We start from the raw sequence: 14,039 nt of genomic DNA, 5'->3' as shown, positions 1-14,039 counted from the left end.
TCAAACCACCAGAATTCTCTTTGGTTCCCCTAAAGTATTAAGAAGTAGTTCAGGCACAAAGAACAATGAGCTTCACATGTTTGGATTAATTATCTGTTTTTCCAGCCTTTTCTGACTATTTAAGACCCTCCCCAAACTTGTGAACAGCATTCATACATGGTCAACATGGGAAAGACAAAGGAGCATTCCAAGGCCATTAGAGACAAGATCGTGAAGGGTCACAAGGCTGGCAAGGGGTACAAAGCCCTTTCCAAGGAGTTGGGACTACCTCTCTCCACTGTTGGGAGCATCATCTGGAAGTGGAAGGCTTATGGAACTTCTGTTAGCCTTCCACGGCCTGGACAGCCTTTGAAAGTTTCCTCCCATGCCGAGGCCAGGCTTGTCCGGAGAGTCAAGGCTAACCCAAGGACAACAAGGAAGGAGCTCCGGGAAGATCTCATGGCAGTGGGGACATTGGTTTCAGTCAATACCATAAGTAACGTACTCCACCGCAATGGTCTCTGTTCCAGACGAGCACATAAGGTACCTTTACTTTCAAAGCGTCATGTCAAGGCTCGTTTACAGTTTGCTCATGATCACTTGGAGGACTCTGAGACAGACTGGTTCAAGGTTCTCTGGTCTGATGAGACCAAGATCGAGATCTTTGGTGCCAACCACACACGTGACGTTTGGAGACTGGATGGCACTGCATACGACCCCAAGAATACCATCCCTACAGTCAAGCATGGTGGTGGCAGCATCATGCTGTGGGGCTGCTTCTCAGCCAAGGGGCCTGGCCATTTGGCCGCATCCATGGGAAGATGGATAGCACGGCCTACTTGGAGATTTTGGCCAAGTTCCTCCATCAAGGAACTTAAGATGCGTCGTCATTTCATCTTCCAACAAGACAATGACCCAAAGCACACAGCCTAGAAAACCAAGGCCTGGTTCAAGACGGAAAAAATCAAGGTGTTGCAGTGGCCTAGTCAGTCTCCTGACCTTAACCCAATTGAAAACTTGTGGAAGGAGTTCAAGATTAAAGTCCATATGAGACACCCAAAGAACCTAGATAACTTGGAGAAGATCTGCATGGAGGAGTGGGCCAAGATAACTCCAGAGACCTGTGCCGGCCTGATAAGGTCTTATAAAAGACGATTATTAGCTGTAATTGCAAACAAGGGTTATTCCACAAAATATTAAACCCAGGGGTTGAATAATAATTGACCCACACTTTTATGTTTAAAATTTATTAAAATATAACTAAGAAACATAACTTTTTGGTTTGTAAGATTTATGCATCTGCTCTTGTTTGAAGTTTGAAGGCTCTAACTTATTTGCTTCTTATCAAACCTGCTAAATCTGCAGGGGGTTGAATACTACTTGTAGGCACTGTACTTACTGAAGGAACGGTTGAAAAAAAAGCAAAAACCAGGAAGTAAAATAATGAGCCATCACATTCTTATTTGCAAACAAAAAATTTGTCACGTTCATGTAAATTAAGCCAAAGTAAAGAGAAACCAAAGACTAGATAAAGGATATCACTTTAGGATAAATTGTATCAATGTAATAACATCATAGAAGATGAAGTATCATTACTTTCAGAGTAAAGGCTTTTCCACATTGGCGTTGTTTTTCGCATCCTTGGTTCAGTGATTTCCACGGATGCCTCACAAAGCCATTGTTTTCAAACTGGCGTGTATTTTCATTTATCTGTTGTTCATGGAAAAAATTATGATACATCCAATTTTTTACACAGATGCAGATCACAGAAGCTTATGGGTCCCCCCAAAAACTGATAAAAAGTCATCACATCACAGAGACAATCATGCAACACAGTCAAAACGGAAGAAAATTGGAGACACAGTGGAGACAAAACGCTAACAACGCACCAACGCTAATGTGAAAGAGCCCTATGGTTATTCAGTTCTTCCATAATAGGACAGAGATCCCAGTGTCATGCACCACCACTATAATACATCACGCTCTATGACTTTTGCCTGGAGTAGTTAACCTTACATTATAATTTGTTCAATTCTTGTACTTTTAAAGTTTATTCATAATTTGACTAAATAGATGGTTGCCTGAAACATTCCTACTCTTTCATTATTCTGTCTGTCGCAGATTTGGCAGCTTTTAATCTCTATCTGCTTTAGGATGTATGTAATTAGAAATTAAACTTCAATCATTTCTCCAAACGATTGCTACGCTATACGTGTGCATTCATCTTGCTTTCAATATGTAAAGTCAGCCGGAGGGTACATTTATTTATGATAATGTCAAAATCATTTCCAGTCTTGCATGCATTATGATATATCATAATAACACATTATACAAACTATCCACTCAGCTTTTTCTAAATTTATACCTGCGAAGCCTCACTTATCAGCTGTTCGGGCTATAGGCTTTGCATCTCTGTTATTTGAAAATATTTTAGATAATAAATGAATATTTGGAAATTAGTTGCAACAGCTGTCTTTTTCCAGTCCTTTAAAATTGCTTATACCAATTAATTTGTGTGTTCTCGATTAACTGACCTATGCTACAGATGCATACAGATTGTGTATCCTGGACAATTGACCTGATTATTTGTGAATCTATTATTGGGTTTCAATTTTTGTTAAAGTGTAAAGAAGCATGTATGGCTTTGTATCCTTATATGTCATCTTTAATTTACAAAATTCCATGTTACTATAAGTGGTAAAGATCCAGCAATAAATGTCCATAAATTTATTGCATTTCCCAAACAAAAAGTGTAAAAGTTTTCCCTCAACTTTCTTAAGGGTGCCATTCCCATAGAAATGGGGTCTTAAAAACTGCTGCAGAGCCTTACTCATATAATGCTCGCTATAATGATAAAACGTTACAATGTTTAGCTACTGTATATTTAGAAATTTACTTTCCTTTATCGGTTATTGTAATACAATTTTCTAACAGAAGGTGGCACTCTTCAATAGTAAAACCACAGCACACCATATAGTGAAAACTAAGTATTATCATGTTTTTCTCAGCAAAAAAAACTGTTTTTAAAGCACATCATGGCTGCACTGAGGAGAACTACAGGGACCAAGTGTATAATACTACTCATCCCCACTCCTTCCTGGGTAACCGTGGTTAGGGGGCATAGCTTTTAACTCTTGAAAGCATGGTAAAAGCTTTATCTTTAGTTAAGAGTGGATATGCAGAGGATAGGTTGGCCAAACCTCTGGAGCCCCAATGACATGACGAGGCTAGCAGTAATCACACCAATAATTCTATTTCATATGGTTCTTATCTGAGTCTAGGATACAGTAATGTGACTACTCTCACACTTTGTCTGGACTTAGCCAAGAACACACTGCCCTCTTTGCTTGAATACTAACAAAATGACCAGGGGTACAGCAGCAATCAAATGATCCATGTCATATAGCATTTTTGGACTTAGTAACACAATCTGTTTAAGGCAAATGTTTTTTTTATGATTTGAAAGTGGTTTAGGATACAGCAAGCTCAAAGGGGTTTTATCCGCCAGACAAGTTCTATGGACAGCACCTTACTTGCTGATCAGTAATGAGACCCCCACAGATCACGAGAACGGGGGGTCTGATGGGGTCCGAGGTACCTCCGTCAGAGCCCTCGTCGCTCCCTAAGTTCCCCAAGTTCCCCAAGTTCCTTCAAGTTAGGCTTTAGTATGGCTGAAAAAGCTTTCATGGGACAAATAATGAAGTAGTTGTGATGTTGAGGTAGAGATCTTGGGTAGAAGGTACAACTGTTTTGACATTTTCACTATGTATTAAGCCAGTGGGGGGAATTCATTAACACTGGTGTTTTCAACATAAGTCTTCATATTCCCCGCTGGTGCAATGCACCCATACAATACAATAAGAGGCTCATAAGAGGCTTTCAGTGGATATAGATACAAACTCTGCCAGTTCTGACCTGTAGACCAAGTCTATACTGGTGGAGTCTTGTGCTATAGTCTCAATCAGTTTTCTGGTGGAGACTACAGTAATTGTACTGGGCTGGATGTTCACACCAAGCCCACCCTCTAGAAAAGAGAAAACCTGGTGGGATACAGGTGCCTTCTGGCAGAGAAGGCATAATGAATGCCCCCAATGTATTGGAAAGCTCTATAGGGATCTGTGATGAAATAACTAACATACTAGATTCATAGGTTAATAAAAGATGCATAATTGTAGCTGGTTTTGAGACTTTACTAAACAAGAATGATCTGTAAAATGGCAGGTACTTTCTTACTGGCTCAAGAATATGGTCTTCTCAGCGGCAGTCAAGAGCCAGGGACTTAACTTGAGGGGGTGCAGAGAGTGCGCTCGCAACCAGGCCCAAATGTCTTAGGGGGCCCCTAAGGTGCCACTTTCCCATACGAGAAGACTAGTACTATAAACAATACATTAAAGTCGGGGACCTGGCAGAAACTTTGCACTGAGGCCAATCAGCTTTAAGTAACGCCACTGCCAAGAGCCATTTTGTGTGCATGAGGAAGATTTGTATTGTGTACTGTGCTTTATTCAAGATGCCTTTTCTATTCATTTTGTCCTACTTTCATGAACAGAAATATTGATCACAAAGGGCATATTCAGAATGCTGCTGTTGTTGAAAGTTACATTTACATAGCGCAACACTAAAAAAGCTGGCATGACTTATTTACCAGGCAATTCCACTACAGTTCCAAAACCCGGTGTAGTTGTATTTTACACAGCTAAATTGCATGTGATGTGTAGTCTACATTTTGCGCCAGAGACCAAAAATGGTGAGACTGATGCAGATAGTGCACAAATATTTTTTGTTTAATCTTTCTTCCAATTATGATAGTTTTACTACTTAATATCTGTCCTAAAGCATCCTGATGTGAATATGCACCTTACTGGATCTTCTGACGCTATTACTCATTCCTGAAGTTGAACTACATCTTGGCACTTCTTGGAACTCAAAGGTAAAACCGATAATACTGAGGTGAAACCGTTAATGTGTAAATTAACGTTAGAGGCTACTGGGGCGTGTACTAGCCTGGTCGGGAATTGTGAGCTAAGGCTACTCCACGCCCCAGTAGCCTCTGCAGTTAATTTACATATTACTAAAATAAAGTTTTTTAAAAGGTTAGGTTTCAGATTATTAAATTACAGATTATGGCAGAGGCATGCAGGAGATCTTCTGATAGTAGATTCATCATGGGAGGTTTCTTTTAATTGAAGCGGTTTGCCAAAGATAATCATATTTCAATTGGTATTTGCTGTTGACAATTTTTCCTAATAGAAATGATAAATAATTGCAGAGTAAACTTCTGTCTTGATGAATAAGTAGGCAACCATGAATGCAGCAACTTGGGTCAGCACTAGTCAGAAATCTATATAAGATTTCTTCATTGTTAGTTTTGCTCTTGAGCAGGGAAACAGGGCAGTGCAAGCATGCTAACCTGATAGATTACCTCAAGTCAGGTATATGCAAATTCCTAGTGTGTAGCCACTGACCAAAAGAGAACACTTATTGAAATTTTGGTGCACTGCTGCACTCGAAGTCCGATTGAAGCTGACTGTTATCCTGCAATCACATCACAGTGACACTTCTGTTCGAAAACCTCAGAAGTTGCATACAATCCAGATCGTTTCACATACTTTTTTTGCAACTACATGTATAGTCTCATCTATAAAACTATAGCTTTTGATGTATATGGCCACACTACCTTGTACAACATCTAAAAAAGGCATCATTGGGCATCTGGCTATCATAGTACCATTCAAGATGGCAGACACCTCTCTTAGATTGTTCTCTTTCATTATTCAAACTTCCCACTCACATCTCCAGGACTTCTCCCGAGCTGCACCAATTCTCTGAAATGCCCTTCCTCGAACTATCAGGCTAATACTCAACTCCCAAAGCTTCAAATATGCTCTTAAAAACCATCTCTCTAGACAAGCACTATATTCCTTAACTGCATTGCACTTCAACTCTCTTTTTACTAACCCATCCCATGTACTCCTCCCATCTGTTATGTGGTAAAAATCTAAATACCAAGCTGCAGGATTCTCAGTAGTCCTAATGCCTCTGTATATCCATGACTGGATCATGGAGCAGCATTATTTTTATTCTATTCCTTTATAAAGAATGGCTGGACCATTATATAAGCTCTTATACCTCTTGTGTCACCTCCTCATCCTGTGAGCAGGGCCTCACTCCTATTGTTCTCTATGACTACTCTGTAATGTCTTATTTTATTTGTATATGTTCCCCAGAGCCTGTAAAGCGCTACAGAATATGATGGTGTTATATAAATAAAGATTATTAAATAGTGGAATGTTATCTTTTTAGAAAACAAGAGGCTGAAACGGTGGAATAAAAGAACACTTGTAAAACTAGTATATACTAATATATATTTTTTTACCTTACAGCATAGTAAATAAAGGCATCTTTGAACAATACTGTATATTCTTAAAATCCTAACTGGTATTTGCATAGGTACTCCTCTCTATTTCTGGATGATTGGAAAATTTTATGCCCCCAATCTGTCTATGGTAGCATGATTAGTGATGGGTTTTAAGGCACCATTGTGACAATAGGCCGCAATGCTCTGGTGTTGACTCATTGGGACCTATGGATACTTTTCTGGGTATGCTCTGTGAAGATGGAAGGTGTTGATAAGTGGGGACATTATCTATGGTCTGTACTCGATGTTCACCTTATTACGACTATAATAATTCTGTCAGTGATGTAAATAAGATAACAGAAGTAGGCTATATTTACATATCATTTTATGCATATTCTTAGCTTATATCCCAGGAAAACTCCCAGCTTACATGCTGAGCACATTATGAGACACAGTCCAAATATTTTGCTGTTAAAGTGTTATGTATACTATTTTGATTCTTTGTAGATTATATTATACGATATTGAAAAGCAGAAACATTACATTACAAGTTTCTTACATGTACTCAGGATAACAAAATAACACATACTCTAATTCACTGTTATTAACAAAAATACAGCATTTCACAGATAGGAGTCCAGCCTGTCTCTATCAGTCCTGGTGTACACAATTTCAGTTGCCCATGGTTTCTGACCCTGTATCTTCTGACTTTAGGGTCGGCAGCCATCTTTGCTGATGCTGTGGAGCTGAGCTCTTCTCTATTCTCTGCTCTCTGCCTGTAGCCCCACCCTTGTATTCAAGCACAAGCTCGCACACACTGACTTTCTGCCGGCAACCAACACATCACAGCATGAGGAGAGCTTTCTTTCTATGTGTGAAAGTGTATATAAACCCTCTGCCCTAATAATCTAACCACATTGTCAGCGCACTGTATCACACAGCACTAGAGGGATCATAATATGTCGGCTCATACTCTGGGATTTATCACTGACCATCACTGAGTGATAGGAGCTAAAACAGCAATAAAACTGAGTAAAATTGTAAAGTAAGGGGTTAAAAATTATCTTTATTGTGTACAATCACTAGGGGATTGAATTTTAAAGTTTTCTTTAGTTGGAAAACCCCATTAAAGAAATATTGTCTTCATGAAGAGTGTTAGTGGGCAACTACAATAAAAACTAGTCAAGACTTGCTGTGACTGCTGTCATATGATCTTCAACAATAGATACATGTTAATTCCATGGAATGTATAATCCTTAAAAAACCGAAAAATTTTACTGTGCCAGCACCAGATCAATCATCAAATGTTATTTACATGTTTGATTAAAAGCTTGTTGCTACTTGGACTATAAATGCTCAATTTTAAGATTAACCTTAGATTATATAATAAGAGCTGTAATTGGAAGAGTTCACAATCTATTATGCAGTATTCCCACTCGTAGACGCACTGTCAATGTCCATATGTCACCATTAGTACTACTTGGGGGACATTTATCAAGGCTTGTATGCCAGTTTTCTGCTGCGCAAGCCTTGAAATAATTACAGTTCATTGCATCACATGGAATTGCAATTATATTCCCCCTTCACACCCCTATAAGTGTTGTAAGAGGAAAAATAGTTGCATTATTCCTGTTCCCATGCTGGCCAGTGAAGTGGGCTAATGCAGGGCATCCCCAATCCTGTGCACTAGCTATTACCTATGCCTGTTCTGGCGAAGCTTAGAATGCAATTATATGCTGGGTAGGGAGCCTCCTAATATATATACGGCGTGTCGGAGAAGCAGGGTCTACTTTATATATTATGCCACATGATGCGTCATTTCCATTATAAACCCAATGCTGATTGTATTTCTAACATTTTTGTGTATCACTTATTTTCACATAAGGTCAGTTTCTCTCTGTTACCAGACATACTGATTTCTTTAAAGTTACACCAAAATCTGCAGGAAAAATGTCTAGACAGTGCTAAGGATGTACTATTCATTTTCCATTGTCTCACTTTCCTGTTTCAGGATTCCGTGACTAAACTACTTTGACCATTGTAATTAGTGGCTTTAAAACCTTCTAAGTAGCTTGTTCTGTGTTTATGTGTAACCTCAGTGGGAAATATTTGATCACTTCCAAAAGAACCATGTACTCATAATATTAACTATTAGCTCATATCCCAAATACACATGATTCTTACAACTTTAAAATAGCGTCATTGTCTCCAATAGAAGACATCCTTGGTTGAAACTGATTGGTTGGTGTGCACAGCTGCTACCTAGAGCCGTGTTTGTGTCCCTATCAGTGGTGATATATACACACAGGTAACCTCACCCACTGGTTGTTATTGAAGTCCTAGACAACAGCAGGCACTCACTCTACAATCAGGAGTACCAGGACATATTGATAAGGGGACTTACTCCTGAATAGAGGCCCTTAGCAAATAAGAAGTTTGTGCACACAGCACCTAACCTTCTTATGGAATTTTAGTAAGTGTGAATACATGACACTTACCAATTTTTTTGGTTCTAACGTAACTTTATACTTTCATGAGTTTTTAGCAAGTTTATGACCAATTCTTTATTTTCAACATATTATTTATTGGGATGTTTTTAAATATTTTTACATACAACAAAAGCGGATGGAGACCCCTAACATATAGGTCACCTCTGACTGCAATACATTAATACAAGTTAAATACAGTTATTCCTTGACCTGAGAGCCGGAGCTACATATTGTGCAAATATTTATATTAAGAAGAGGTGAGTATGGAGAGATCACTAAAACCAAGCCAATTTACCCAATAACACAATTGTATTGAATTTAATTTATTATTGCAGAGACTTCAGGAATCTTATCAGATTTCCACAACCAAGCTAGATTCATTCTTGTACTGTATTTTTCGGCCTATAAGGCGCACCAAAAATCCTTTAATTTTCTCTGAAATCAAAGGTGCGCCTTATAGGCCAGTGCGCCTTATATATGAACTTATACAGAAATGTACTACAGACAAGATGTACTGTAAATTTACCAGTGTGTAATAGCTCCATCCCCAGAAATTTCCTGCACCTTCCCACACAGTATACAGGGTCCCTAGCTCCTGAAGTGCCCTGGCACCACACTAACATTGTGCCCATCCTGTCCTCCCCTAGCACGGAGAGACCAGAGCTGCCATAGTGCCGACCAGGAGGCAATCATCATCATCAGTAAACAATCCCCCATACCTGCCAGCCCTGTAACAGGGGAAAGAGAAGGAGCCACAGGGAACCCCACAGGAATAACACCCTGGCTGAGGAGGGAAGGAGAAGGGGCAGACGGAGACCCTTAAACCCTGCTGCATCACCCTGCATTAACCCCCAGCAGCCCATACCTCTGAGATCAGAGCTCTCTGACACGCTGAAGACAAGTTTCCCGGGAAGTGTAGCTGGCTTGAACTGTGCACAGGTCTGCCACCTGCTGGTCATTTTTAGGTACTGCATTTGATCCTGCGCCTTATACTCCAGTGCGCCTTATATATGAACCTAGATGTCTTAGCAGGCATTTATTAGAGGTGCGCCTTATATTGAGAGGATATGGAAGCTGATAGCCCTATCCTCCTTTTTTTAGAGAGTCCATCCCCGGGCATAACAGGGCCACTCAGGGGGCCCTTGGTACCCCCTGTAGGTACCACCTGTTCAAAATTTTCTGTGAGGCCTCCAGGTGGTTATTACAATGGGAAAATGTATACTTATTTTGTAGGGCTATCTGCCATTGAACTTCCAAGAAGTTCTGTTTTAGTTCCACTTCCCAGAAGGACAGAGGTGGGCTGGGATCCGAGTATTGCTTTATAAGCCAAGGAGACACTGACCATTTTTAATGCATATCTAATAAAGGTGATATTTTAAAGACCTTCAACTTCCCTTCTTTACCCATTTCCCTTTTTATTAGAACATATGAGGTTTACTTTATACAGTGGTGCTTTAGGCCGCATTCACACAAACGTATGAAAATGGCCATATGCTACCCGTACCAAACCATTTATTTACAGGTTACATACGGCCACATTAATTTCAATGGACAAAACATCTAACCATTTACATTGCTGTTCTTTACATCATACCGTACTGTATACGAGCCATTTAAAAATATAGAGAAAATCCTATTTTCTCCCGTATTTCAGTTCAGTATGCCCTAGAAGTCTATGGGGACGTAAAAATATGGGTTAAATAAATATGTGCTGCAAACAGATATAAAAATAAACGCCACATACATACAGTATCATACAGCACAGAAATACGAGAAAATTAAACATTTGTATGAATGCAGCCTTAAACACTTCTGAACCCTTGAGAAATGTCTAAATTCGTGCATAGAGTTGACAAGCACATATGTTGTTCTACCAAATAATGGTACTGAGGAATAAAGAATACTGATACTTATACTGATCTTGTGAATGGACATCAAACAGTTCCACCAACATAATAGAGTTAATGCTACTTTGTATCGGGGAATCAACATCAACTGCTTGGTCACACCAGATACTGAAAGCAAAGGTTTCCATGCTTTTACCACTCAGATATTGGATGTTGGATGATTCAGATATAAATTATCACGTTTGTCTAACCCTTAGTGGTTGCAGTTCAACCTGATTCTAACCTAACGAAAAAATTATGAATATCATAGAAAGTCAAAAGAAGTCGATGGGAAAGCATATATTCAAAGACGTTAGAGCAAATATAAGGAGGTAGGTCTCCCTTACTTCACTTTTTGTGTGATTTTGTTTTACATCCTTTCCTCTAATATGCATATGGAGTGCTGCTGAGGCTAGCACTAGCTTTGGTTTAAGCAGAGTTTTATGCTCATGTAGCGGCAGCAGTGCAGCTGTGGGTTGGATACTACAGCTGTCACTCAGAGCAGAGGGAAGAGCAGGGACGGATTAAGGGTGGTAGCGGTCCCTGGGTGCAAACTGATGGGGGCCCTTCCAACAATGTTTTTTCAATTAAGTTAATATTGTTCAAGGGAAATAATAATGGTTCCCCATGCGACCGGTAACCAGGACCCGGGGTATTCTATTGTATAAATGAAAGACACTGGGAGTTGGTTACCGATCGCACACCTTTCCGTCGCCGTGTGCTAATGTTGTGTTAGGAAACCCAACAGACTTACCAGATTTGCCCTTAAACTGATAGAGACCTGATTTATAAACTTTCTACTTACACAATGTTTAGTCCAAGCCAAGCAGTGGTTAATTCTATCCTATTTTCTGTCTGAGCTGACAAAATTACCAATAATTGATGACATCCCCGCTCAGCGTCATTCACAAGTTGCTGGACTGAGCTGTCTGGCTATATACTGTAGGGACTGGCTGTATACTGGAGGGGGGGGGGCTGTCTAGCTGTAAACTGGGGGAGCTGTCTGGCTATATACTGGAGGGATCTGTCTGTCTATATACTGGGGGGACTGGCTGTATACTGGGGGAGCTGTCTGGCTATATACTGAGGGGACTGCTGGCCATATTTTGGGGGTGGGCTGTTTGGCTATATACTTGGGGGACTAGCTAGCCATATACTGGAGGGAGCTGTCTGGCTATATACTGGGGGGACTGGCTGTATACTGGGGGGGGGGGCTGTCTGGCTATATACTGAGGGGACTGCTGGCCATATATTGTGGGGGAGCTTTTTGTGTCTATATACTGGGGGGTGTCTGGCTATATACGGGAAGGGCTGGCTGTATACTGGGGAGGGGCTGTCTGGCTATATACTGGGGGGACTTGCTGGCTGTATACTGGAGGGGGGCTGGCTGTATACTAGGGGACTGGCTGGCAATATACAGGGGGGTGGCTGTATAATGGGGAGGGGCTAGTTGGCCATATATTGTGGGGACTAGCTGGCTGTATACTAGGGGGACTGTCTGGCCATATACTGGGGGGGGGGCTGTCTGGCGGTATACTGGGGAGACTGGCTGGCTATATACTGGGGGACTGGTTGGCTATATACTGGGGGGACTGTCTGACTACATACTGGGGGGACTGCTGGCCATATATTGTGGGGGAGCTGTCTGGCTGTATACTGGGGGGATGGCTGTATACTTGGGGGTTTCTGGATATATACTGGGGGTTGACTGGCTGGCTATATGCAGGGGGGCTGGCTGTATAATGGGGAGGGGCTGGTTGGCTATGTATTGTGGGGGCTAGCTGGCTGTATACTGGGGAGACTGGCTGGCTATATACTGGGGGGTCTGGCTGGCTACATACTGGAGGGACTGGCTTGCTACATACTGGGGGGACTGTCTGTCTGTATACTGGGGAGACTGGTTGACTGTATACTGGGGGGAATGTCTGGCTGTATACTGGAGGGGCTGGCTGGCGATATGCACGGGGGCTGGCTGGCTATATAAAGGGGGGCTGGCTGTATACTCGGTGGACTGGCTGGCTGTATACTGGGGGCACTGGCTGGCTATATACTGGGGGGACTGGCTGGCTATATACTGAGGGGACTGGCTGGCTATATACTGGGGGGACTGGCTGGCTTTACACTGGGGGGGGATTGGCTGGCTATATGCTGGCAGGACTGCCTGGCTGTATACTGGGGGGTTGTTTGGCTATATACAGGGGGTCTGGCTATATACTGGGAGCACTCTCTTGCTATATGCAGATATATATAGGGGGGTCTGGCTGTATACTGTTAGTACTATATACTATAAACAATTAGTGTGGAGTTTAGTAACTCCACCCACATCACATGGCCACGCCTAATTGTTTTTACCCCACCCACAGAATGGGGCCACTGTTTTTACTGTTTACTGTTTTTTCCAGGGCCATTTTAACCCCTACGGGACTCAGCCTCTTTTAGCCTTAAGGACGCGGCCCCATTTTTCAAATCTGGCCTGTGTCACTGTGGCCAGTGGCCAGTGGCCAGTGGTTATAGCTTTTAAACGCTATAAGATATCCGGGGGATTTTGAGATTGTTTTCTCGTGACACATTGTACTTCAAATTAGTTTAAAAATTTGGATGAAATCTTTTGTGTTTAGTTATGATAGCACCCAAATAAATTCATAACTTACATTTCCCAAATGTCTGCTTTATGTTGGAATAGTTTTTTTAAGATTCCACATATTTTACTAGAATGTTATGAGGCTCAGAATTTAGGTATCATTTTTCACATTTTTAGTAAAATCACCAAAACCTGTGTTTAGATGGACCTTCACAACTTCTAATTGACACTGATAGGCCTAAATAATAGCGAGACTCATAAATTACCCCATTGTGGAAACTACACCCCTCAACGTATGAAAAACCACTTTTAAGAAGTTTGTTAACCCTTTAGGTGTTTTATAGGGGTTAAAACAAAATGGAGGTGCAGTCTGCAAATTGTAATATTTTTTCACAATACACTCATTTTGGGTGGAAAATTAAACATTTACAATGGATTAAATGAAAAAAGGCTCCACAAAGTTTGTTACCCAATCTCTCCCGAGTACTAATCCCCCATATGCGGTGGTAACCTGCTGTATGGGCGCACGGCCGGGCATAGAAGGGAAGGAGGCGCCATACAGATCAGATTTGCTATGTACAGGCTATAATTTTTTTCTTTTTTTAATGTGGACCTATAGGGGCACATGAGATGCACTTTTCTGGTATGTAATTTTGGGGCATCTATAGCTAATTGGTGAGATTTTATTAACTCTGTTGGTGGAGGAAATGAAAATCATCAATTTTTAGGAAAATTTTATGTTTTTT

The 14,039-nt window shown here is 40.9% G+C and overlaps 1 long non-coding RNA gene across 1 annotated transcript in view; it reads left to right on the top strand.

The window, feature by feature from the left end:
* The window catches only part of LOC140129025 (uncharacterized), a 96,558-nt gene extending 94,197 nt beyond the window's left edge, over positions 1-2,361 (top strand). Inside the window, exon 3 of the long non-coding RNA XR_011855254.1 lies at positions 1,736-2,361. This is a non-coding gene — a long non-coding RNA (uncharacterized lncRNA). The remainder of the gene's footprint in view (positions 1-1,735) is intronic.
* Positions 2,362-14,039: the final 11,678 nt, after the last annotated feature.

This window comes from Engystomops pustulosus, chromosome 4, assembly GCF_040894005.1.
Source record: "Engystomops pustulosus chromosome 4, aEngPut4.maternal, whole genome shotgun sequence".
Classification (NCBI taxonomy): domain Eukaryota; kingdom Metazoa; phylum Chordata; class Amphibia; order Anura; family Leptodactylidae; genus Engystomops; species Engystomops pustulosus.
The sequence above is the reverse complement of the archived record's forward strand: the minus strand, read 5'-3'. Positions and strand labels throughout refer to the sequence as shown.